At 45.3% G+C, this 26,321-nt stretch overlaps 1 protein-coding gene across 1 annotated transcript in view; it reads left to right on the top strand.

The window, feature by feature from the left end:
• The first annotated feature begins 17,131 nt into the window (after positions 1–17,131).
• Positions 17,132–26,321, top strand: part of C3H1orf216 (chromosome 3 C1orf216 homolog) — a 36,040-nt gene continuing 26,850 nt past the window's right edge. Inside the window, exon 1 of the mRNA XM_069756835.1 lies at positions 17,132–17,260. The gene's annotated coding sequence lies outside the window, so the exon portion shown is untranslated. The remainder of the gene's footprint in view (positions 17,261–26,321) is intronic.

The raw sequence follows: 26,321 nt of genomic DNA, 5'->3' as shown, positions 1-26,321 counted from the left end.
TCCTGTAACGGTCTACCATCCACAGATGCAAGAATCACAGGAGCCTCTAGGGTTTTGACTGGAACGGAGAATTTCAAAACCTCTTCCAACCTGATAAAATTCCCTGCTGCGCCAGAATCCACATAAGCATCCAAAGAAATGCCCTTGCCAGAGATATGCAAAAGGACAGACAAAGTGAGGGGTTGAGAGGAATCACACACACCTAGGGAGGCCTCTCTTACCTGACCTAGGCGGAGGAGTTTTCCGGACGTTCAGGGCAAGACCGCAACAAATGGGCAGCACTCCCGCAGTAAAAACATAAACCCTGAGTACGCCTCTCTTTACGTCGCTGTTCTGACATCTTAAGATGGTCCACTTGCATAGGTTCTGGTGCGGACGCCAGAGAGGAAGTCCTAGGCTGTGGGCTGAGTGGCTTACGGGTGGCAGGGGAAGGACGAAGAGATCTCCGCTCCCGGGCGCGTTCCTGGAACCGAAGGTCAATACGGGTAGCTAAGGAAATTAAATCCTCCAAAACCGTAGGGGTGTCCCGACCAGCTAACTCATCTTTAATGCGCCCAGAGAGGCCCCGCCAGAAAGCACCCACTAACGCCTCATTGTTCCAGCCTAAGTCAGAGGAGAGGGTGTGGAACTGAATAGCATACTGGCCCACAGATAACGATCCCTGATGGAGAGACAATAGAGCCTCAGTAGTAGAGGCCAGACGTCCAGGTTCGTCAAAGACAAGATGGAAGGTCTCCAAAAATTCAGACAACCGGGAGACTAGGGGATCGTCTCGCTCCCAGAGTGGATTTACCCATGCCAAGGCGTCACCCTCCAGATGGGAAATCAAAAAGGCAACTTTGGACCGATCCGTCGGGTAATGCTGGGGCAGAAGTTCAAAGTGAAGACGGCATTGGTTCAAAAATCCTCGGCAGAATTTTGGATCCCCATTGTACCGAGGTGGTTTAGCCAAGCGGGGTGGAGGGTGGGGAGCAGAAGCAGAGGTAGAAGCGGCTGTCTGGATAGAAAGCAGCCGATCGTCTATCGAAGACATATAACTAAGGATATGAGCCTGGGTGTCACGCTGCTGAGCTAACTCTTGCTGTAAGCCAACGAGTAGAGCGGCGTTGCCAGGATCAGAGGGCAGGAGCGTAGACAGGCGAGAATCCATAGCCTTCATAAAGGACATAATACGGGACTGATTCTCCCGCAAAAAGAGTAACTCTTTTTGCGCAGCAGAGGCCCAGCGGGGTCCATGGCCTTTGCCTACTGTAGGGATTCGGATAACAATCCGAGAGTGGACCCTCTGGGTCGTGACTCTAGAGCCCCCGGGGTCGAGCGGACCAGATGGAATCACCCCCTATACAGGGAGTGTTAGGGGCAGGACCTCGGGGGAATGGAGACACAACAGCTAGAGCCAAAGGGACGACCCAAGATAAAGAAGGAGACTACAGAGCAATTAGAATGGCAGGGAATAATAGGAAAACAGGACTTAACTGATAAAGACAGGAACACGAGACGGTGCAGGACACGGCAGGAACACAGGACTTGGCAGGAGACGGCAGGGACACGGAACTTGTCAGGACACAGCAGTAACATGGAACTTGGCAGGACACAGCAGGAACGCGGAACTTGGCAGGACACAGCAGGAACACGAAACTTGGCAGGACACAGCAGGAACACGAAACTTGGCAGGACACAGCAGGAACACGAAACTTGGCAGGACACAGCAGGAACACGGAACTTGGCAGGACACAGCAGGAACACGGAACTTACACTGAGACAAAGCGAGAACTAAGCTGGGAAAAGATACAGGGGAGCCTAGGGCATAGGGACACTGACAGCAGACAGTGCACTCACAAGGCAAAGGCGTCTTGCCTGGAAAGACGCCGAGAAGAAATAGCCGATGGGCGCCGCCATGTTGGGGCGGAGCCATCGGGTCGCGACCTCCCAGAAGGCCCAGCGACGGAGGAGACGCGACCGCGCATGCGCAGAGAGACCGGACGCCGAGAGTCGGCAAAGGAGGACGCAGAGTGGCGAGGGACAGGATCGCGAGTGCGCCGAGGGATGGAAGAAGCCGGGTGAGTATGCGCAGCGAGCGTGACACCAGGGCTGTAGTCATGGCCAATAGCAATTCCTTTATCACTCTCTGTCCTTCCCCTCCATACAAACATGTGTACCTCTCTTAGTACCTCGGTGCTGTATCTTTGCGCCATCAGGGTTTTCCCAGCATGGGGCAGTTACCTTGGTAGATGATTCCAAGATTCCAAGAATAAAGAGTCACAGTCCGGTTTTGCTTCAACTTCAACATGTTTACTCAGCAACTTGTCATCCAGGGCACACACTGTAACAGCATCAGGCACCTGTATCTCTGACCCTCAGCCTTCTTCTGTTCAGCAGCTGCAGTCCCACTTATACTGCACTGCTGTTCCTGTACTCTCTGTTCTTTATTCTTTATTCTTGCCCTCTGGATATTACTGCTGGGCCCACTCTTCTTAGAAGAACGTTGCAGGCCATGAAGTGTCCTGGGCTAGCTAGCCCTCTGTGAGCTGTGCGGGCACCCAGGCCCCAACTGAACTAAACCAGGAAGCTCTTACTAACGTATTCCCCCCATGCCCCTCCTATTCTAACTATTTGCTATAATGCCCCCATCTAGTGGCCAACTAGAGATATTCCTCCCCTAACAGTAAACTGGCCCGGGGTATTTACTTTCCTTAACAACAGTGGTGCAAATATATGAACAATGGCATGACAACATATTATACATTAGACATATATATATAAATGCAGAGTAATACGCTTTATGCGTAGCAGTACTCAATACGGTTAGTGATAATACATTTAAGTAATGTAGCAGTATCACATATCACATAAACAGGGGTTTTGGGAGAAAAGGAGCAACATCAATATCACATCCCCTACATTCCCCCTTTCTTTTAACGTGATTGTCCCCAACCATTGCAAAAACTTCAATATATACATTATATATAAATCACTATTAAAACAGCAGAAAGGACTCAATATAAGTCAAGTCCATGTAAATGTTCTTTGGCAAAGGGAGATACATCCCCACTTTCTTGGAATGTTGTAGTCCTGTACCCTAAGACTCAGTTCCTTTAGAAGAAGCTCTGCTTTCCAGCAGAAGGGGCACAACAGGTGCAGCAAAAAAAACCAAAAAGAGTCCATAGGCTCCGAACATGGGTATCCAGCTCATAGTCCTCTGGATCAGACATAAAACACAGACAATAACACAAATATCTTTGTGATTGCTTCTAGTCACGGAATTCCCCGGCTGTGGGGAAAACAGTAGGGCTTCTCTTTGCCCCGACAGGACGCAGAACAGTCCTTGCTCTTACTTTAAGTGCAACAGCACCATGAACATATCTGACCAGTCTCTCTTTAACGGCACGCCCCTTACACTACTCCAGTGGTGGCAGGTTCCCTTTCCCAGTCTCGGGACATGGGTGACTCTGCAGCCACAAAAGCCATGGATTTCATCAGAGAGGCACTGGGGGGGAAGATACCTCACAGGCACCTAAACGTTCCAAGCTCGAGCCCAGATGCAGTTCCTCCTCTCCTGGTGTACACAGGGCTACGGCCACTGTGTAGTAGCCCCATAGGCAATGCTCTTTATAAAAGGAGACTCAGTCCCCCTCTTTCAGGGGTCTCCCAAATTTAACAGAGGCTGCACATACACCTTCTGGCAGGTGTCAATCTCATGAATGAAGCCATAGCCTCGGCCCAACTCCACATTGGTTAACTGGCCATAGGTGCGGCGACCAGACATAGCGCCACCTCCTGGCAGGCGCAACTCAGCCCAGACCTCCTTCTCCCTTTTCTTCTTCTGCTCCACTATATTGGCGATCCAGGCCAGCTGGTCAGGAGATGGAAGTGGACCCTCATTAAGACATGCAGGGCATGTGGCTCCATGGGATGCCTCGGTGCTTGCGACGTGCCTCTCCTCTAGCACCCGGCGAGCTGTCATACACCCCGGGACCACTGACTCCTTTGGCGCGGGTTGGTCGGTTGCAGCAGAGGGAAACGATTGGGGAAAGGCTCCGAGAGCAGATGATGGAGACACTCTCGGGCCACGGAACGAAGCTCACTCATCGCCTCAGTTGGTCATCTCCGGATCACGTCCTCTCCGCGAACGCTGCATCCTTCTGCAGAGGTGGTACGGACTGGTTTCTCGGGAAGAAATTCTGGCTCGGGCCATGCTTCCGGCTCATGCTCCCATTGGTGTGGGGACTCTGGGCTTTCTTAGCTTTAGCTTTCTGCTAAAATACGGTCCATTATTTACGGCCGTAATATGCAGAAAAGTCCCCAAAATAGTGATCCGTATGTCATCCGTAGGCAGGGTATGTCAGCGTATTTTGCGCATGGCATCCTCCGTATGTAATCCGTATGGCATCCGTACTGCGAGATTTTCTCGCAGGCTTGCAATACGGACATACAATTGATCCATGGGCTCAAATAATCGTAAAAACATATATACTGTCTATATATATATATATATATATATATATATATATATAAATGTCAGTGAGACACATATATATATATATATATATATATATATTAATATATCATACAGCGCTAGATAGCAGAAAAGTCGGTAATTCAATTGCCGGCTTTTGCTATCTCCTTCTCAAACCTGACATGATATGAGACATGGTTTACATACAGTAAACCATCTCATATCCCTTTTTTTTGCATATTCCACACTACTAATCTTAGTAGTTTGTATGTGCAAAATTTGGGCACTCTAGCTATTAAATTAAAGGGTTAAATTGCGGAAAAAATTGGCGTGGGCTCCCGCACAATTTTCTCCGCCAGAGTGTTAAAGCCAGTGACTGAGGGCAGATATTAATAGCCTGGGGAGGGTCCATGGTTATTGGCCACCCCCCTGGCTAAAAACCCCAGAAAAGGCACATCTGGAAGATGCGCCTATTCTGGCACTTGGCCGCTCTCTTCCCATTCCCGTGTAGCGGTGGGATATGGGGTAATGAAGGGTTAATGTCACCTTGCTATTGTAAGGTGACATTAAGCCAGATTAATAATGGAGAGGCATCAGTTATGACACCTATCCATTATTAATCCAATAGTATGAAATGGTTAAAAAAACACACACATTATTACAAAGTATTTTAATGAAATAAATACACAGGTTGTTGTAATATTTTATTATACTGGTAATCCACCTGAAGACCCTTGTCACCTGAAACAAATGTAAACAAAACAAACAACAATATTCCATACCTTCCGAAGATCAGTCTCGTCCCACGCTGTAAATCCATCTGAAAGGGTTAACTAATTTTACAAGCAGAAGCCTGCTAATGCAGCCGCCCCTGCCTGTAAAAACCCGGCGAATGAATGGAATGTAGGTGAATGACCTGTGGTTACCTCGAGTTGTGGTGATGCGCCCTCTGCTGGATGTCCTCATATGAACTCGAGCCTGGGAACTTTTCCTCATGTGAGCCAGTTTCTTTGTAGCGCTTGATGGTTTTTGCCACTGCACTTGGGGACACTTTCAAAGTTTTCCCAATTTTTCGGACTGACTGACTGACCTTCATTTCTTAAAGTAATGATGGCCACTCGTTTTTCTTTACTTAGCTGCTTTTTTCTTGCCATAATACAAATTTTAACAGTCTATTCAGTAGAACTATAAGCTGTGTATCCACCAGACTTCTGCACAACACAACTGATGGTCCCAACACCATTTATAAGGCAAGAAATCCCACTTATTAAACCTGACAGGGCACACCTGTGAAGTGAAAACCATTTCGGTGACTACCTCTTGAAACTCATCAAGAGAATGCCAAGAGTGTGCAAAGCAGTCATCAAAGCAAAAGGTGGCTACTTTGAAGAACCTAGAATATAAGACACAATTTCAGTTGTTTCACACTTTTTTGTTAAGTATATATTTCCACATGTGTTAATTCATAGTTTTGATGCCTTCAGTGTGAATTTACAATTTTCATAGTCATGAAAATACAGAAAAATCTTTAAATCAGAAGGTGTGTCCAAACTTTTGGTCTGTACTGTATATTCATTATGCAAACTAGGGGGCATGTCAGTGAGGAATCAGTGACCTGTCAGAAGCCATACTGATGAATACCTAATCAGAGCACCACATGAAGAACCTCCCACAGGCTGCCTCGAAGCACGGCATATCATTAATTCAGAACTAAAAATAAAGATTACACAACAACCACAAGACTGATTTCATCACCCAAGGTATCATGTTGTTCAATATAAAGGCGCCGACCTGACACTGTAGGTTACGGTGAACAATCCTGCAGACAGGTTCCCTTTAAGGATAGCTGTTTAAACATAATCTCAAGTATTTATAGTTTAACATCAAATGGATTACATAGGAAATGCCATAAAAAAAAACTTTCTCTTTGTCCCTCCTTACCACAAGCTTCCTTTCATTCCAATTTCCCTAGTAATTTCCTAATCCGCCTTCCAGTCTGGAGTATATTAGCCATAAAGCTTTGCATGACAGCTGAGCCGGGAAAGGAATACTAGACAGGACGGCCCAATTTGTGATGTATTTTTCATAATATTAAAGGCTGATCCTATGTCAAGAGAATCAACAACTGTTAAGATTGACTTCCTTTAGTCATATGAATCAATCAGTAGCAATCATATCTGATTTTTTCTGGATACAAGTTTATCAAGAAAGCAGCCCTAAGGCTATGTGCACACGTTGCGGATTAGGCTTAGGAATTTCGGGTGCGGATTCTGCCTCTCCTGGAAGAAAACGCACCTGCGGATTTGTCACCTTTTTTGTGCAGTTCCGCAGCGTTTTTTGTGCGTTTTTGCTGCGGTTTTCTTGCGGATTTGCTGCGTTTTTTACCCCTGTGGTTTTCTATAATGGAATGGGTACAAAAACGCTGCAGATTCACAAAAAAGAAGTGACATGCTACTTCTTTTAAACCGCAGCGTTTCCGCAGCGGATTTTCCGCAAAGTGTGCACAGCATTTTTTTTTTCTCATTGATTTACAGTGTACTGTAAACCAATTGCGGATCTGCAGCATTTCTGCACTGCAAAAAACGCTGCGGATCCGCAGAGAATCCGCAACGTGTGCACATACCCTTAATATGCCTATAAAGTCTGCATTAGGGTATGTTCACAAGTTCAGGATTTCCATCCTTTTTTTTTCAGGACTGTTTTTTTAAAAAACTGCAGCTCTTGGCAGAAAACGCAGGTCCTTTTTTTGGTCCTTTTTTGTCCTTTTTTGATGCGTTTTTTGATCCTTTTTTTCTATGCAGTTTTCTAACCCTAACCCTAACCCTAACCCTACCCCTAACCCTACCCCTAACCCTAACCCTAACCCTACCCCTACCCCTATTCTAACCTTAGTGAAAAAAAAAAAAAAATTCTTAATTTTTTTATTGTCCCTACCAATGGGGGTGACAAAGTGGGGGGGGTGTCATTTACTATTTTTTTATTTTGATCACTGAGATCAAAATGCACTTTGGAGCGAATCTGCCGGCCGGCAGATTCGGCGGGCGCACTGCGCATGCGCCCGCCATTTTGCAAGATGGCGGCGCCCAGGGAGAAGACGGCCGGACGGACAGCCGGAACGCCGGGTAAGTATAAGGGGGGGAGATTAGGGCATGGGGGGGCATCGGAGCACTGGGGGGGGCATCGGAGCACGGGGGGTGGGCATCGGAGCACGGGGGGCGGGATCGGAGCACGGGGGGGCAGCCACACTCCGCCCACGCACTTCCGCCCGCTCCCCCGCACTTCCTGCTGCAGCGGTTCTGCACATCAAATCGCAGTAAAACCCGCAGATATATTTTTGATCTGCGGGTTTTACTGCGGTTTTGACCTCACAATGGAGGTCTATGGGTGCAGAACCGCTGCGGTTCAGGAAAAAGAAGTGACATGCTCCTTCTTTTTTGCCGCAGCTATTCTGCGCGGCTTTTTAAACGAAATTCCGGATCATGTGCACAGCAGTGACTGTTTTCCATAGGGTTACATTGTTATGTACCCTGCATGGAAAACAGCTGCGGAACCGCAGCGGCAAAACCGCTGCGGTTCCGCAGTAAAAAACGCACTGTGTGAACATGGCCTAACAGTTAGAGGGTGAAGAGAAGACATTGGCAATTGTAGAAATAGACATAGACTAAAGCATGGACAAAACGAGAAAAGTGGGAAACTTTAATGACTGTTGTAAGCTGCAAGAAAGCAGAAATTTCAACACACGTCAGTCCAGAACAGAAAAAATAGTGACGCCATTTTGATACATAAAATCATTACATTTTGAACATTACTTAAAAGGGAACATGTCACCATGAAAATGATGTGCATAGGCAGAAAGCTGAACCTTAAAATAAATGTACATCATGTGCCAATGATTGCTCCACTTACGAAATTAATGTAATCATAGTCTTTTCATAGAAAGAAGCAAAAAAGAGTTTTTCCTAGATATAAAATATATTTTATTAAGTATTACATGTAAAAAAGGTAGCTATCAGACCAAAAACTGTGAAAGACGACAAAAATCAGAACATTGGTAATAATGCAGTGCATATACAATAACATTGAAAAATAGATACAACGAATGTCATTTGCATCGCGTTTTAAGTAATAGACACAGAGGTCAAGAGCTCCATTACATACAGTATATACAAAAATAGTACATGTGTCCATTCTTATGAACATAGAAAACATGCCCTATCAAAGAACATACCCCCCTACAGGGCAAAAATTATTGTGGCATTGCTAATGGTTAATATCAGTGTGAAGAGGCTGCTTTCAGGTGGAAACGGCCCTATCGATAATTTAATTATGTGTAAGGAGGTCGACGAGATGATGGGTTCCTGCGTGCCAGGTCAGGAACTAAAAAGGCTGCATCCTCTGTTTCCGGGGGGAAGCTTGGGAGAGCCGGACCTTTCCATGCAGCCTGGGGGAAGCCCTAGTGAGACTGAATTTTCTGCTGTCCCAGGGAAAAGGGGAGAACCTAAAAAGGGCATGCAGCATCGGAAGGGGAAGAGGAGAAAGTGTGCGAAGCAAGAGAGCCTGGCGCCGGCGAAGTGAAGTGCAGAGGGCAGCACAGAGAGTAGCGTGCAGTGCGGTGAGCGGCCTGCCCTGCTTCCCCCACCAAAGGGTACCGGTGTGGCGACGGGCCATAATAAAGGAGCCCCGGTCACCAGCAGAGAGAGCTTTGCCAGTGGAGAAGGTGCAGCGCGCAGCTGAGGAAAGTGAGAGCTCCTGCTCGGGGCAGTTAGCAGTTAAGGCGCGTGCCCCGCCGTGAGAGAGACGGATGGAAGAGATTCTGACGAGAAGCCCGTCGTGTGCAGGTCGGCACCCAGGCATCGAGGTGCCAATTGCTCTGTAACAGTGCTGCACGTGTGTCGCCTGACAGAGACTGTGACTGTGATCGGGTACTGCTGATTCCTGAATTCCTGGTGCATATTCATCGAGCCTCGCCTAATTCTGACAGGATTGTGGCATGTAACTTGCCAGCCACTGGAGTCTCTTTACTGCGGACTCCATGGAACGTTTCAAAGACTTAGGGTATGTGCACACGTAGTTTTGAGCTCTGCGGATTTTTCTGCAGCGGATTTGAGAAATCAGCAGGCACTGCGTTTTACCTGCGGATTTACCGCGGATTTTATGCGGATTCCACCTGCGGTTTTACACCTGAGGATTCCTATTATGGAGCAGGTGTAAACCGCTGCAGAAACCGCACAAAGAACTGACATGCTGCGGAATGTAACCCACAACGTTTCCGCGCGTTTATTTCCGCAGCATGGGCACTGCGGATTACGTTTTCCATAGGTTTACATTGTTCTGTAAATCCATGGAAAGCAGCAAAATCCGCAACATGTGCACATAGCCTAAAAGTTGTTAGCCTGGAACTGATCATTGCTTTCTTCAGGACCACACCGGATCCAGGTTGCGTTGACGGCTATTGACGCCATTATCTACTCTGGAACCATTCCTGTCAGGAAGATGCCTGATGGATAAGTGACTTTATTGAGAACAACTTTCTTTGTTTTACCTGCGTTGATTTTTTCCCGACCAAACCCCTGTATTCCCTATTCTGCCTACATTTTTCCTCATGTTTTCCCCATTCTGACTACATTTTACCTCACATTTTCTCTATCTCCCTGTGTGGAGTAATACCTTGTTTAGTAGAACCTGTTAACCCTTGATCTGCCTCCTGTCCGTCACTGCATCCTGCAACCTGCTTACATATGCACCCAGTAAATTTGATATTTTGGACTTATAACCTTGCATACTATGATGGAGTCCAATGGTAGTAGTGAGAAGGTTCAGAGTCATGGTGCAGTGTCCTTGCGCAATTCTAACATCTTTTTGGATATATTATGTGTAGGAGTGGTGGCTTCTTCCAGGGATGGTGTATGACGTTACTTGTTGATGGATACGGTGGCCTAAGTGAGCCAAAAAAATACCAAGCACTAGGGTCCTGGAATACAACTGCACAAAAATTTAGCAACATTTTGAAAATGTGAATGATGAATTGGGCTAAAAAAGTTGGAAAAAGAAAAATGAATAATAACAAAACAGAGGAAACTAAAGTGAACTTAAAAGAGGAGTAAATTGAATCATGAATACGGCGGCAATAAAAAGTCACTTTTACAATTATTTTCACTCTAGTAAAAAGGCGCAAAAACATTGATAAACCATGGCCAACATCTTCAAGGTTGCACAGAAGTCAACCATTTTGTATCTTTATTAGTTTTATTAGTATTAAATCCATAGTCAATCGATGTCAACATATTATTCATATAAGCAAATGTAATATTTATACAGCCATTCCAAGAGGCTTAAAGGCAGTGCCCAGGCACCTCATGGGCCCCACAGCCAAATCTCTAACACGGCTCCCATCTATCATGGTTCTCCAATAGTACTGGTCTTTACTTATGGGCCAGATGACGTGTGCTGCGACCAGTGTGCAGAACCAGGGAACGTCCCGGCCGGAGGCGTCCCTGGTTACACTGAAGAAAGATGGCAGACGCTGACAGGCAGCGTGTGACGTCACAAGCCTACGGAGCCTTACTAGGGCAAAAAAACTAACTGACGCGTTTCGAAGGGATGCGCCCTCAGGGACCCTGATGAAGAAGGGTGCATCCCTTCGAAACGCGTCGGTTAGTCTTTCTTCAGTGTAACCAGGGACGCCTCCGGCCGGGACGTTCCCTGGCTCTGCACTGAGTAGCGACACCCCACACTGGTTGCAGCTAGCACTAGCACACATGCGCCCACCTGACCGCTACCATCTGCAGGATTACCTTGCCTCCACACCTGCTGCCGATACCGGTGAGACGCTGCATAGTACCCCCGGCACCCACCACGAGCAGCCTTGTGGGAATTCAGCGCAGCACACGTCATCTTGCCGACTACACTTTAATACGGTAAGAGTTTCACTGCTAATTATATCCTAGCACGCAAGTGCGATACCTCCACCAATTGTGGGCATTATACCTGTTTATGTCTATCTTGCCGGAAAATATCTATACCTGGATATACGGCATACACCGCAAAGAACAAGCAGATTGGCAGCCTACATATCAGTCAGCAATTAGTTATACTACTACTCCTAGCGTGGAATTTCACATTTTAATTACTGCACACATTCACATTTTTCTGGTCGTACTCCTGCAGTCAGAGATAGTGGTATCTAAATCACCCAAGCGCGGTATAAGTTATTAGTATATTTATTCGGTTTTGACAGAAGTGGCACATTTTCTGGGGATACCAGCAGCTGGGGGATTCTACAATTTATTCCCACTTACCCAGTGGGTACTAGTGGTGAGTGCCAGTGATATTTGTATACCAATATTTTAACAATAACCACCAGTTAACAATAATATGGGGGTTTTCTACATAATTCCTATATTTCTACACGCTCAAAAGTAATTAGACAAACCTAATTATGAATCTAAGCATTAACTGTATTTGTTTGATGCAAATACTTTACATTTAATGACTGCCTGAAATCTCAATCACACCTTCCTCGAGATGCCTTGGTGCAACTGTTTTTCTTGTTTATGTGTCTTTCTGTCTTCAGTTTTGTCTTCAGTAAATGGACAGCATACTCAATCAGTATGAGGATAAGTAACAAGGCTACTGAAAAAGATTTCATTGTTTTCCTTTATTAAACCATTGGGTTGCTTTTACCTTTTTTTCTGGCACTCATTAGATTTGGACCCTAGTGTGAGCGAACCCTTTAGGGATACAACACTGATTTTGTTGAAACTGCAACAAGAAGCCCAGTAAGGGTCTCTGCCCCTACATCATGCTGCTCTCAGATTAGCTAGCAGAAACCTGCTGACAGACCCCATTTAAATAGTAATAGCACACATCTGCTATTATACAGTGGGGAAAAAAGTATTTAGTCATCCACCAATTGTGCAAGTTCTCCCACTTAAAAAGATGAGAGAAGCCTGTAATTGACATCATAGGTAGACCACAACTATGAGAGTCAAAATGAGAAAACAAATCCAGAAAATCACCTTGTCTGATTTGGCAAGATTTATTTCACAAATTATGGTGGAAAATAAATATTTGGTCATTAACAAAAGTTCATCTCAATATCTTGTTATATATCCTTTGTTGGCAATAACAGCGGTCAATCATTTTCTGTAAGTCTTCACAAGGTTGGCACACACTGTTGGTTGTATGTTGGCCCATTCCTCCATGCAGATCTCCTCTAGAGCAGTGATGTTTTGGGCCTGTCGCTGGGCAACACGGACTTTCTACTCCCTTCAAAGGTTTTCTATGGGGTTGAGATCTGAAGACTGGCTGGGCCACTCCAGGACCTTCATATGCTTCTTATGAGGCCACGCCTTCGTTGCCCTGGTGGTGTGTTTGGGATCATTATCATGGTAAAAGACCCATCTGGATCGCCCCCATGGGGCCGTGGGGTACTCGGTACCAGGTCATTCGGTTCTCAGGGGGATGTCACAGTGGCTGACCCGGTTCGTGGCCCTGGGACGTCCGTGTAAAAGGGAAAGGTCTTTAAAGGGGAAATGTTTGTGACGCCACCTGTGGTATTCGGTCAGGGTGACCGACGCTGCTGTAAGGGGTCCGCTGGGGTGATGTTATGGCAGCTAGATGGTATACCTTCCCACAAGTGAAGTATATCCCCAGGGCTTCCCAGTATGTAGATGGTGGATGGTGAGAGGCGCAGAGAAGAATGAGGACACAAGATTGCAGTCTCTTTACCTTTACTGAAGACTTCAGCATCCACAGTCCAGAGCACCAGATCACAGGGCAGGCAGAGTCCGGCCTATTTGGAGGCAAGTCCAGAGACCCCTTGTCCAGGTGGAAATCAGTAGCCTTCCATTGCGCTGCAGTGTTGTAGTTCCTTACTGTCTAAGGCTTCACATAAGGTCCTCACAGATGTAATGTCTTTCTCTCTGTCCCCCATATGGGATAGGACAAACCCATATGACTGGTGGCTAGAGGCTGTTTATAGGGACTCTATCATGCCCCGGCCTCCACAGTTTGCCACCGTGCCTCCTGGTAGGGCGGACAGGTAATGTGAAATTAGCTGTCCTGCCGGTCTCTGGAGCAAGGCATAAAGGTCGTTACTCCCTCGGTGTTCCGGCTACCGGGTTTCTGCACCTCAGAAGGAGGCAGCCTGTGTAGGGCTGGTCCCCTTCTGATATCCACTTCTTTGCTAGGACTTCCTTCACCCTCTCTACAATACAGTTCTGCCTTCGATGTCGCTTTCCAGGAGCTGCAGCTCTTAGGGCATGCACAGCTCTGTGTACTTTCTCCTTCATTCTCTGACAAGATCCCACCCCTGTCAGGGACCAACTACCTGAGCGGAGCTCAGCCAGCAACTAACTACCTTTCCCTACAGGTGACCAGTTTTACCAATGTGGGGAGTGACCTAAAAAATATTAGCAAGGGCTCCCCCTGGTGGCCTGGAGTGTGAAATGTGTTGCATGGTTGTGATACCTGGATGCAGTTGTCCTTCTTTGCCTCCAAACGTAACACCACTCTCCCCTAGAGGAAAATGACATTACTGCAATGACCAGGACCCTGGGATGCTGCACATCCACGTTTCATCTTCAATGCCCTTACTGATGGAAGGAGGTTTGCACTCAAAATCTCACGATACATGGCCCCATTCATTCTTTCATGTACACGGATCAGTCGTCCTGGTCTTTTTGCAAAGAAACAGCCCAAAAGTATGATGTTGCCACCCCCATGCTTCACAGTAGGTATGGTGTTCTTTGGATGCAACTCAGCATTCTGTGTCCTCCAAACACGAAGAGTTTTGTTTCTACCAAACAGTTCTACTTTGGTTTTATTAGACCATATGACATTCTCCCAATACTGTTCTGGATAATCCAAATGCTCTCTAGCAAACTTCAGATGAGCCTGGACATGTTCTGGCTTAAGCAGGGGGACACATCTTGCACTGCAGGATCTGAGTCTCTGGTGGCGTACTGTTACTGATGGTTGCCTTTGTTACGGTGGTCCCATCTCTTTGCAGGTAATTCACTAGGTCCCCTCGTGTGGTTCTGGGATTTTTGCTCACCGGTCTTGTGATCATTTTGGCCCCATAGGTTGAGATCTTGCGTGAAGCCCCAGATCAAGGGAGATTATCAGTGGTCTTGTATGTCTTCCATTTTCTTATTATTGCTCCCATAGTTGATTTCATCACACCAAGCTGCTTGCCTATTGCAGATTCAGTCTTCCCAGCCTGGTGCAGGTCTAAAATTTTGTTTCTGGTGTCCTTTGACAGCTTTTTGGTCTTCACCATAGTGGAGTTTGGAGTGTGACTGTTTGAGATTGTGGAGAAATGTCTTTTATACTGATAACAAATTCAAACAGGTGCCATTACTACAGGTAATGAGTGGAGACAGAGGAGCCTCTTAAAGAAGAAATTACATGTCTGCGAGAGCCAAATGCTTATTTTCCACCAAAATAAATCTTGCCAAATCAGACAAGGTGATTTTCAGGATTTGTTTTCTCATTTTGACTCTCATAGTTGTGGTCTACCTATGCTGTCAATTACAGGCCTCTCTCATCTTTTTAAGTGGGAGAACTTGCACAATTAGTGGCTGACAATACCTTTTTCCCCACTGTATAAAGTGTTCCATATACAGTTTAGCTGTTCTAGTATGATTTTAATGACATTTTCTTAGCTGAATTTTACAGCAAAAGCCATGGTACAGAAACAGCTTACAAAACAGCAAAGGGATCTCATTGGTGAAACTTATCAGTCAGTAGAAGGGTACGGTAATATTCCAAGGCATTAGATATACCATTGAACATTGTAAAAATGGTTATCGAGAAGTGGTTTAAATTTGGCACAGCGGTAATATTACCTGGAACTGGACTTTCCTAAAAATTGATGAAAAGAAAAAAATTGGTCTAGGAGTCTACCAAGAGGCCTACAGTCAAATTAAAGTGAATTTGTAGTATGTATTTGCTGTCTACTGCATGTCACAACTATCTCCTGTATTCTTCATATGTCTGGCCTGTTGGGTTCCTTGGCAAGATAGTAGCCTTTTTTTTACAAAGAATAATATCCAAGTCAGCTATGTTTTTGTCAAAACCTACATTGTCTGCCAAAAGCACATGTGAAAATTAGTTTTGGTCTAATGAGACCAAGCTTGTCATTTTTGGTCATAGTTTCAAAAGGTATGCTTGGCGCAAAGCCAACAATGCGCATCACAACGAGAACACCATACCCCCAGTGATGTATGATGGAGGCAGCATTATGCTTTAGCACTGTTTTTTGACTTCTAGAACTAGGGCTTTAGTCAAGATTGGAGGGAATAATAAACAGTTCCAAATAGCATTTAATTTTGCATCAAACCTTAAGGCCTCTGCTATAAAGCTGACAGATGAAGAGGGATTTCACATTTCAGCATGACAATAACATTAAGCATTCTGATGGCCAGAAGAAGATCAAAGTTGTAGAATGGCCCAGCGAGGGTCCAGACATGAATCCAATAAAAAATCTGTGTGATGACCTGAAAAAGGCTGTATGCAGGACATTTCCTCTCAATCTTACAGATTTGGAGAGCCACAGCAAGAAAGAATAGGCAAAGATTCACAATTCTAGATGTGTCATGCTGATCTACTCCTTCCCAAAAATTCACAGGCCAGGTTCACAGGAGCGTATAAAAAAATAATTCCGAGTTTCATCTAGAAAACTCACGAGGTTTTATTTCTCATTTGTCATACATGGGCAGTCTGCAGTCCATATGCAATACGTTTTTTACATCAGTAGCTATTAACCATTTACAGGACTATTTACAGTTTCCTATGTTACAGAATTACAATGTATCCATGAAACTCTGATGCCACACTGTGACTATGTACATCATATGTTTTTTTACACACTCATTGACTTGCATGGGTGAGTTTCATCTGATTTACGTAAGAAACTAGTACATGCTGCAATATTTTTCAACCGCAGATTCGGTCATTAAAAAAAATGCTCATTTGCATCTGCCACATTGAATAATATTCGTCTGAGTGCTGTCCATTTTTTTTCACGGACAGAAGTCGGACCACAAATACAAATTAGTCTTTAGTGTATGTATCCTTATGCAACCACATTATTTTAGTTCTTTACTTTACTTTTTTCCCACCTGAAAAGAGTTTTTTTTTTTCAATTTAACTGCACAGATTATCGGTGACTTTAATGGTGGAAAAGTCCTAAAATGATTCTTCTTGGTATCATTTATTGTAAATGACAAAACCTGGTATCTTAACAGGGGCGAGTAGACTTTTCATATCTGCTGTATATATATATAGTACATAGACAATTTACTGGAAGTCTGGTACAGCAGTATGGAAGTGGTGAAATCCCAAAACTGACCTATATTGTTAATTATATATGAGCAGAAATCCTATTGCTACTTTAGATTAGGATACTGACTTTCTTGGTGAATAACACCTTTTGTTAGTATTTCTAAATGACTACTTTTCCTTTAATTAGAAATTACCAGCATTGATAGTAATAAATAATTTCTTTTGAAGTTCACATCTGCGTTCAATAAAATCATGAGAAGAGGAAACACATCTTAAGGAGAGCCAAAGAAATTAAAGTAAACAATAGCTGGCCTGCTGCCTCTCCAGTCCATCCTCTCATCCCTGCTCCCCACCCTTTCGCCTGATTTTGGTCAGAGGATCTTAATTGTGAACACATGAAGTTGTTCCTTTGTCCTAGACATGTCCCCACGTCTGGGAGTAGAAGAGATGGTCCCAAAAATATGACTTTAAGATGATCTAGTAACTTCACGCCAGAAATAAGTGGCCACGCCAGAAGTAAGTTTGGAATTGTCGGTATAACATTTCACAGACTTGCCAACTTTGTGCTTCTGTTTCACAGTGTAATTACCAAAGTGGTAGAGAATTACTGTGGATGTTTGCGGTGTATATGTTAGCTTAGCAGTCTGTTATAAAATTGTGAAATGTGTGCCGATGATGAGATATGTGAAATACTGATGTGTACAACTGATTTTGACACGTCTCTATACTGTGTCATCTCTGGCCTAAAGACCCTATTTTGGCAAAATAAAATATTTAACCGTTTAATGCACTTTGTTTGACCAAAAAATGCAGAACTAAGCTCTAGTATAGTACCCTTTTTGACTTTATGTTTTATGAATTGCTGTGTCTTATGACAATGTTTATTAGAATCAATGTGTCATTTCACTGCTCTACTTACAGCTATAATCCATTTTGTTATAATACATTAAAATACCTTTCTGTGATATATAAATATTGCACTTTTAAAACTTTGAATCCTATGCAAATGGAGTGCCCGCCAGGGCCGTGGGGATACTCGGTACCCTGCCGGCTCTTAAAGGGATGTGTCACGGCAGCAGTCACACGGTCTGTGGTCCTGGGTGTCCAATTAAAAATGATAATTAAAGGGAATAAAGTTTATGGGGAGATTATTCATGACGCCACCTGTGGTGTTCGGCAATGGATGGCCGACGCTGCGGTTCAGGTCCACTGGGACAGTTGGTGATGCAGCAGAGTTGGTACAGCTCTCAACGGGTAGAGCTAGGCCCCAGGGCAATGAAAGTGTTAAATGTGATGGTGGTGGTCATAGTGCAGGGCAGGTGGCACAGCAATAATTCAGAGAACACAACAAAATGCAGTTTCCACAGTTTACTCACAGTTTGAAGTGCAGGCCAGGGCACTAGTTACAGATGACAATGGAGGTCCGGGGAGCCGGGAAGCAACTTAGGATCCACTATGGGTTTTGAGGCCTCCTTACTGCGCTGTCTTATAAGGTCCTTGCTGCCTATGCTCAGTCCTCGGTTCCTTATTGTTCTGAAGTACTTGCCTCTATGGCAGGCAGCTTGAGCCAATTGCAGGTGTCTCTCCTTTATGGCGGCTCCGGGCTCTGGTCTGCTGCTGTGCTTTCGGGTGTCTGCTGGGCCAGGAGACCTGCAATCCCCTGCCGTCCGGATTTAGCTGCCGGGACTATTGTACCCGTCAGCCACAGACTCCGGCGTCCAGCTTCTAGCACTGTACTCTGGTGTGAGCTTGGCCACAGCTCCACTCCCCAGGCTTTTCTTCACTTTTCCTCTATCCTTTCTTCACTCCGACTCAGACTAGCTAACCCTGCCTCTAGGCCAGAACTTATAGGGAAGCTCCACTGAAACTGGGTTTAGAGCTCCCCCATCTGGTCTGGAGTCAGGAAAAGTGTTGGATGTAAGTGTTATCTAGTCAGGGAAACCCTCCTTGCTTCCAGACATGTTATCACCCACCTATGAGGGAGGCAATGCCACTGTGGCAACCGGACTCCTGGGGTGCCACATAAGCACTTTTAGTATTTGTGTTTTTGGTAAGTTTTGTTTGTTTCACAAATCACAGATGCTGGGTACTGCTGCTCAGTGTCTCTGCTGGGTGACAGGCTGTATGGTCGCATCATGCAACCATGCAGCTTGCCATATAGATGTAGCAGAGCTAGACCCATCATGGGACAAATGGATTGGCAGCATCCCTGCGGAAAGGTGAGGAATGTTGTTGTTTTTTATTTTTAACTCTTTTGCAGATGACAAGGGCGTTGGTGGAATGGGCGACATCCTAAGTATGGTTTAATTAAGATTTATTAAAGGAGTCTGTGTCATTCTTTCAATTAAAGGACTTTATTCTGAGTGTCTGTGTTTTCATACAATGTGACTATGGGGTTAGTAATGGGGGCATCTTATTGACGCCTCTCAATTACTAACCTTGGGGCTTGATGTCACCTGACAATACAAAGGTGACATCAACCCTCCCAACTATCACCCCACTTGCCACTGTTACAGGGCAAGTGGGAAGAGCAAGGCTAAGTGCCAGAATTGGTGCATCTTACAGATGCGCCTTTTCTGGGGCGGCTGAGAGCTGAAGTTTTTAGCCTGGGGGGCAGTATCCATGGCCCCTTCCTAGGCTTATAATATCAGCCTGCAGCTGTCTGCATAGCCTTTGCTGGTTATTATTTATAGGGGGACCTAGGTCATTTTAATAGCCAGTAAAGGCTAAGTATACAGTTGTGAGCTGATATTAATAGTCTGGGAAGCTCCATAGGTATTACTCCCTTCCCAGGCTATAAACATTAGTCAAGAGCCATTGGCTTTGCCTGCTGGTTACGAAAATACTAATTGTATTTGTCACAGACATCTGTATAGCTACCTATTCTATTTGCATTCACTGTATGTAATCAATCTCTTCTATCCTGTCAGCTCCTGTTGTGAATTTACACAATGCAGCTGCTGAATTCCTGGGTTTTCTTCTATCTATCTATCTATCTATCTATCTATCTATCTAGAAAAAATAGAAAACCAGCACAGTTAGGATAGGGTGCAAAGCCTCACATGTACATACCAGTCCTTATGAATAAAAGCCAAAAGAGATTGAGGCAGCACACTATATTTAAAGTTGAAAAAAGTGCTTTTTAATGGCCCATATAGCGACGTTTCGATCCTAAGTGTGGATCTTTCTCTGCTTGAGAAAGATCTACACTTAGGATCGAAACGTCGCCATATGGGCCATCAAAAAGCACTTTTTTCAACTTTAGATATGATGTGCTGCTTCAATCTCTTTTGACTTTTATCTATCTATATCTATCTATTTATCTATCTATCTCATACATATGCATATACCATATATACTCAAGTATAAGCCGACCCGAGCATAAGCTGAGACCCCTAATTTTGCCACAAAAACTGGGAAAACTTAATGACTCGAGTATAAGCCTAGGGTGGGAAATGCAGCAGCTACTGGTAAATTTCAAAAATAAAAAGATACCAATAAAAGTAAAATTAATTGATACATCAGTAGGTTAAATGTTTTTGAATATCCATATTGAATCAGGAGCCCCATAAGATGCTCCATACAAAATACACCCCATAAAAGTTCATGATGGGTCCCATAAGATGCTCAGTACAAAAAATATGCCCCATACTGTATAATGCTGCACAAAGGTTAATAATGGCCCCATAAGATGCTCCATAGAATAATATGCCCCATATAATGCTCCATAAAAGTTGACGGCCCCATAAGATTCTCCATAGAATAATATGCCTCATATGCTGCTCCATAAAGGTTGATGGCCCCATAAGATGCTCCATAGAATATTATGCCCCATATGCTCATCCATAAAGGTTGATGGCCCCATACGATGCTCCATAGAATAATATGCTGCTCCATAAAGGTTGATGGCCCCATAAGATGCTCCATAGAATAATTTGCCCCATAGGCTGCTGCTGCAATTAAAAAAAATGAAATACTCACCTCTTGTTGCTGGGCGCCAGGTGTCAGTGTCCTGAGCAGGCGGGGACACCAGCACACTATGGGGGCCAGGTGAGGGAGTCGCCACTGGCTCAGGCCCCTGGCACTTGCGATATTCACCTGTCCCCATTCCACCGCCGAACGCCGCTGTGTCTTCGGGGTCTCTGCAATGACTGTTCAGGCAGAGGCATGTAGAGGAGAGAAGAGAAGAAAGAAGGCATGTAGAGGAGCTGCGGAGACACCATCACGTGTTTCTCAACGCAGGCAGTGAATAGCCAGGCCTTTCCCCGGGAAGGAACAACCAAGGGAAGGGCAGCATCCAATAAAGGAAACCATCCAATAAAGGAAAACCACCTATGCCAAGCATAGTATCCATCCACAGACAGCTGTTTCGGGGTTTTTGCCCATCAGTGTGGGCAGTGTTCTGGATCACTGCATTGAGAAACACGTGATGGTGTCTCCGCAGTGTTGGATGTTTTGGTCTCCACGAGGTCAATCATCCGTTTCTACTAGGCACTGCTCCTGATAGCCAGTTTCCTACTCCACACTGATGAGGGGCAAAACCCCCAAAACAGCTGTCTGTGGATGGATACCATGCTTGGCATAGGTGGTTTTCCTTTATTGGATGTTTTCCTTTATTGGATGCTGCCTTTCCCTTGGTTGTTCCTTCCCGGGTGTCTCCGCAGCTCCTCTACATGCATTTGCATATTTGGGGGCAGTGTTCTGGATCACTGCGTTGAGAAACACGTGATGGTGTCTCCGCAGTGTTGGCTGTTCAGGCAGAGGGCACGCATTAAATACGTTATCGTGCCCTCTGACCTGAACATCAGAGCCAGAGGACGCGGAAGACACAGCCCGGCGATGGAATGGGGACAAGTGAATATCGCATGGCTCACCCTCCCCCGTCATACTCACCCCCTCCGGTCACGGTCTCTCCACGTCCCTGCTTCTCCGATGGTCTCCGGCGCCGACAACTTGTTCCTGTGTTCAGCGGTCACATGGTACCGCTCTTTAAAGTAATGAATTTGTGCTCCACGCCTATGGGAGTGGAGTCGGGTGCATGTTCATTACTTTAAAGAGCGGTACCTCGTGACCGCTGAACACAGGAAGAGCTGCCGGGGCCAGAGACCATCTGATAAGCAGGGAAGTGCAGAGACCGTGCTGGGAGGAGGTGAGTATGATGTGACAACTGCCACTCCTGCCGCTCCCTCGCCGACACCCTGGGACAATGACTCCAATATAAGCCGAGAGGGGCACTTTCAGTCTAAAAAAAATGGGCTGAAAATCTCGGCTTATACTCGCGTATATACGGTATATATGTGTGTGTGTTACTGACACCTACAGGTTCATCTCACAAAATTAGAATATCATCAAAAAGTTTATTTATTTCCGTTCTTCAATACAAAAAGTGAAACTCGTATACTAGGCTATGTGCACATGTCAGGTTTTTATGCGGAAATTTCTTGAGCAAAACCGGAGATTTTCCGCATAAAATCCGCACGCGTTTTTCTCCCGTTCTACTAGTGGTTTTGTCGCGTTTTTTGCACGTTTTTTGTGCGGATTTTTCACGTTTTTTTCCAGAGCTTCCCAATTCAATAACATAGTGGGAAATCTGCAAAAAAAACGCAAAATTAATGAACATGCTGCGTATTTTTCCGCATGCGTTCTTTTGTGGAAAAATCTGCAACATGTGCACAAAAATCGCAGAATGCATTGGAAATGATGGGATGCATAATGTATGCATTTTTTATGCGTTTTTGCCGCGGAATACCGCTGAAAAAACACGCTACAAACGTGACAAATCCGCAAATAATCCGAACGTGTGCACATACCCCAAGAGTCATTACAAACAGAGTGATGTATGTCAAGTGTTTATTTCTGTTAATGTTGCTGATTATGGCTTACAGCCAATGAAAACCCAAAAATCATTATCTCAGTAAATTAGAATACTTTATAACACCAGCTTGAAAAAATGATTTTAAAATATGAAATGTTGGTCTACAGAAATGTATGTTCAGTAAATGCATTCAATACTTGGAAGGGGTTCCTTGGGCATCAATTACTGCATTAATGCGGAGTGGCATGGAGGCGATCAGCCTGTGGCACTGTTGAGGTTTTATGGAAGCCCAGGTTGCTTTGATAGCAGCATTCAGCTCGTCTGCATTGTTGGGTCTGGTGTCTCTCATCTTCTTCTTGACAATACCCCATAGATTCTCTATGGGGTTAAGGTCAGATGAGTTTTCTCGCCAATCAAGCACAGTGATACTGTTGTTTTTAAACCATAAATTGGTACTTTTTGCAGTGTGGACAGGTGTCAGTTCCTGCTGGAGAATGAAATTTCCATGTCCAAAAGCTTGTTGGCAGAGCGAAGCATGAAGTGCTCTAAAATTTTCTGGTAGACGGCTGCGCTGACTTTGGTCTTGATAAAACACAGTGGACCTACACTAGCAGATGACATGGCTCCCAAAACCATCATTGATTGTGGATACTTCACACTAGACCTTGGAAATCAAGGTCCCAGAGTCTAGAGGAAGAGTGTCGAGACAGACAATCCAAGCTGCTTAAGGTCTAGTGTGAAGTTTCCACAATCAGTGATAGTTTATGGAGCTATGTCATCGGCTGGTGTAGGGCCACTGTGTTTTATGAAGACCAAAGTCAGCTCGGCCGTCTACAAGGAAATTTTAGAGCATTTCATGCTTCCCTCTGCCAACAAGCTTTTGGGAGTTGGAAATTTCATTCTTTAGCAGGACTTTGCACCTGTCCACACTGCCAAAAGTACTAATACCTGGTTAAAAATAACCGTATCACTGTGCTTGATTGGCAAGCAAACTCACCTGACCTTAACCCCATGGAGAATCTATGGGGTCTTGTGAAGAGGAAGATGAGAGACACTAGACCCAACAATGCAGATGAGCTGAAGGCTGCTATCAAAGCAACCTGGGCTTCCATAACCCCTCAGCAGTGCCACAGGCTGATCACCTCCATGCCACGCCACATTGATGGAGTAATTGATGCCAAAGGAGCCCCGACCAAGTATTGAGTGCATTTACTATATACATATATATAATATACATTTATATAATATATATTTCAGTAGGCCAATATTTCTGATTTTAAAATAATTTTTTTTAAGCTGGTGTTATAAAGTATTCTAGTTTACTGAGATACTGGCATTTGAGTTTTCATTGGGTATAAGCCATAATCATCAACATTAACAAAAATAAACACTTGAAATACATCACTCTGTTTGTAATGACTCTATCTAATATATGAGTCTCACTTTCAGTATTGAAAAACTGAAATAAATTAACTGTTTGATGATATTCTGATTTTGTGAGATGCACTTGTATATATCTACCGTATATACTCGAGTATAAGCCGACCCGAGTATAAGCCGACTACCCTAATTTTGCCACAAAAAACTGGGAAAACTTAATGACTCGAGTATAAGCCTAGGGTGGGAAATGCAGCAGCTACCGGTAAATGTCAAAAATAAAAATAGATACCAATAAAAGTAAAATTAATTGAGACATCGGTAGGTTAAGTGTTTTTGAATATCCATATTGAATCAGGAGCCCCATATAATGCTCCATAAAGTTTGATGGGCCCATTAGATGCTCCATATTAAAATATGCCCCATATAATCCTGCATAAAGGGTAATAAGGGCCCCATAAGATGCTCCATAGAGATATTTGCCCCATATAGTGCTGCACAAGCGTTATGGCCCCATAAGATGCTCCGTACAGTCACTTGCCCCATATAGTGCTGCACATGGCCCCATAAGATGCTCCATACAGTGACTTGCCCCATATAGTGCTGCACAATCGTTATGGCCCCATAAGATGCTCCATACAGTCACTTGCCCCTTATAGTGCTGCACAATCTTTATGGCCCCATAAGATGCTCCATACAGTGACTTGCCCCTTATAGTGCTGCACAAGTGTTATGGCCCCATAAGATGCTCCGTACAGCCACTTGCCCCATATGCTTTTGCTGCGATAAAAAAAAAAAAAATCACATACTCACCTCTCTTCGCTCAGGACCCCGGAACTGGCAATATTTACCTGCTCCTTGTGCGGCTCCGTCTTCGGCACTGACGTTCAGCAGAGGGCGCGCACTGACTATGTCCCTGCGCCCTCTGAGCTGAACGTCACAGCCAGAGGACGCTGAAGACAGAGCCGCACTGGAACGAGGAGAGGTAAATATCGCGCAGCGCTGCGTTCCCCCTCCCCGTTTTCTCACCTACTGCTGGCACTGTGTCCCTGCTTCTTCCACCGCTGCATCTTCTTCCTGTATTGAGCGGTCACAGTTACCACTCATTACAGTAATGAATATGCGGCTCCACCTCTATAGAAGGTGGAGCCGCATATTCATTACTGTAATGAGCGGTACCATGTGACCGCTCAGTACAGGAAGAATCTGCAGCGCTGGAAGAAGCAGGGACGTCCAGGGACCGCGCCAGCAGTAGGTGAGTATAATTACACAGCCCCCGCTCCCCCTCCCCTGCCGACCCCGGGTATGACTCGAGTATAAGCCGAGAGGGGGACTTTCAGCCCCAAAAAATGGGCTGAGAATCTTGGCTTATACTCGAGTATATACGGTATGTATTCTATGTGTTTGTATCCAGGGCCGTATTTGGCCTTCATGCTGCCCTAGCCACTTTTTGTGGTTGCGCCCCATACTGACGTCATACACTGAGTTTGTGCACATGACATCTATTTAAGGCAGATGCACTCTGTAAAACGCTTTAAAAAGCGCTAATTAAACACTAAAAGAATGAACGCCTGCACTTGCTGTGCATAGGTTCAGTCTTTTGAGCGTTTTTTGACACCTTCAGCTTTTCAAAATCATCTATAGGAATATGCCCGCTAATCTCTATTCTAAAGTGTCAGCCACCCCCAAATCACCAGCCTGCATAGCACCAGTCTGCCTCCCCTGTTCGCCAGTATACAACAGCTCCTGCCTCCCCTGTTCCCCAGTATATAGCAGCACCAGCCTCCCTTGTTCCCCTGTATATAGCAGCACCAGCCTCCCCTGTTCCCCAGTATATAGCAGCACCAGCCTCCCCTGTTCCCCAATATATAGCAGCTCCTGCCTCCCCTGTTCCCCAGTATATAGCAGCACCAGCCTCCCCTGATCCCCAGTATATAGCAGCTCCTGCCTCCCATGTTCCCCAATATATAGCAGCACCAGCCTCCCCTGATCCCCAGTATATAGCAGCTCCTGCCTCCCCTGTTCCCCAGTATATAGCAGCACCAGCCTCCCCTGATCCCCAGTATATAGCAGCTCCTGCCTCCCCTGTTCCCCAATATATAGCAGCACCAGCCTCCCCTGATCCCCAGTATATAGCAGCACCAGCCTCCCCTGTTCCCCAGTATATAGCAGCACCATGCTCCCCTGTTCCCCAATATATAGCAGCTCCTGCCTCCCCTGTTCCCCAGTATATAGCAGCTCCTGCCTCCCCTGTTCCCCAATATATAGCAGCTCCAGCCTCCCCTGTTCCCCAGTATATAGCAGCACCAGGCTCCCCTGTTCCCCAGTATATAGCAGCTCCAGCCTCCCCTGTTCCCCAGTATATAGCAGCACCAGCCTCCCCTG

Source organism: Ranitomeya imitator, chromosome 3 (assembly GCF_032444005.1).
Source record: "Ranitomeya imitator isolate aRanImi1 chromosome 3, aRanImi1.pri, whole genome shotgun sequence".
Taxonomy (NCBI): domain Eukaryota; kingdom Metazoa; phylum Chordata; class Amphibia; order Anura; family Dendrobatidae; genus Ranitomeya; species Ranitomeya imitator.
This window is presented reverse-complemented; position numbering and strand designations above follow the sequence as displayed.